Source organism: Triturus cristatus, chromosome 11 (assembly GCF_964204655.1).
Source record: "Triturus cristatus chromosome 11, aTriCri1.1, whole genome shotgun sequence".
NCBI lineage: Eukaryota > Metazoa > Chordata > Amphibia > Caudata > Salamandridae > Triturus > Triturus cristatus.
Window position 1 is genome coordinate 1144315540 of NC_140594.1, and position 1540 is coordinate 1144317079.

General features: G+C 46.1%; 1 non-coding gene across 1 annotated transcript; it reads left to right on the forward strand.

Moving 5' to 3' along the window:
• The first annotated feature begins 1215 nt into the window (after positions 1-1215).
• TRNAG-UCC (transfer RNA glycine (anticodon UCC)) lies at positions 1216-1287 on the forward strand. Its single transcript has one exon. It is a non-coding gene; the product is annotated as a tRNA-Gly (tRNA).
• The last annotated feature ends 253 nt before the right edge of the window (positions 1288-1540 follow it).

A 1540-nucleotide genomic window follows, 5' to 3' on the forward strand; every position in this document is an offset into this window, starting at 1 on the left:
GGCGATATCTAGCCTCTGAAAATAATAGGCAAGATCCACCGATAAATCTGGCAAAAGTCCCCAAGATTTAGTGCATACTTGTGCTCTCACCTGAATGCAGCGCCACCTTGTAACCATCGGATGTAACTGCGGCTCAGAAAAATGTTTTATCAGAGGGCAAGTTGAGAGGACTCCAAGTGGCAGATTTCCACGGAAAGAGCCTCTCGCTGCAGCAGGAAGGTTGGATACTTCAAATTGGCATAGTTTCCTGTCCAGCGTCCTCTCACGTCCCGAACGCTCCCAAACGCTCAAAAGCCTCGCCCTCACCGGGTAGATCTCTGGCTCCCAGGTAAAGCCAAATCCTGAGTATGCTAGTGCTAGGATCACAGAGAAAGGACAGGGACAGAGAGCTGCTGTCTTGGTAAAGGCCTGAAACGGCTAATTCCTAAGAGGGTCTGCACTTTCAGTTATGACTGACTGTGAGTGGGGAAGATGAAGATTTTCTGTACCCAGCATACCTTGCGATGTGCTTAGGCAAATGAGGAGAGAGCCCCACCAATCCCTTGCCACTCCGCTGAAAGCTCCTCCTCTGCATAAAGAGAGCACTTTCACAAGGGAGCAGAGTGGCGCAGCGGAAGCGTGCTGGGCCCATAACCCAGAGGTCGATGGATCGAAACCATCCTCTGCTAATATTGCTTGATTTTTCTTCCTAGGACTAATCTGTCATTTCCACCCTGCCAGCAAGGAAAAGCGCAGGCTTGTGCTAGCTATGTGAGAAAAGACTTCTCAACTATCTGTCTCTGCTGTAAATCAAGAGAGTGATCGTCAAAGGATCAACCCTATACTTTGAAAGTAAAGATACCCAATTAGAAGCATAAATGACAGGTGGGACCTTTACACGTTTTTCGGGGCATGCTTTGAATTTAATTCTTCCCTTTTTGTTCTGCTTTTATCAATCTCCTATGCATTTCATGGAATTTACTCCCTTTCTCTTCGCTGCTTTGCTTCCGATGCTGCCCATATGCTCATTTCCACTATTTGTACTGCTGCTTTCCATTTCTTCTCTTCTGCACAGCTTTATCCTTGGTTTCAATCCCCAGTTCTTTACCCTCTGCAAGACAATTTCTACAGCTTTTCATGTTGGTATCCACACCAAATGCACCATTGGAACCGGTGCAAGATTGCCACTGCACTCGGCATTGTAACATCTGGAACCTAGAGGACACACATCAGAGGGCGTTGGTGGTGTAGTGGTGAGCATAGCTGCCTTCCAAGCAGTTGACCCGGGTTCGATTCCCGGCCAACGCAGTGCAAATATTTATATATTCTCCAAGCAGGATATATTTTAATGCAACATGTCACAAAACTGAAATATCAGAAACAGAACAATCAGCCGTTATATAAAAAAATAATCAAACACGTAGGTAGACATCTCGATCGCCTCATCTGCTACATTCATTGTCCCAATATATGCTATTTTCCATAAAGCACTCACCACTCACATGTGCTGATAATAAATATTTTGCTGGGGGCAGGCAATGAAAGGGCTGAGCCCCGACCA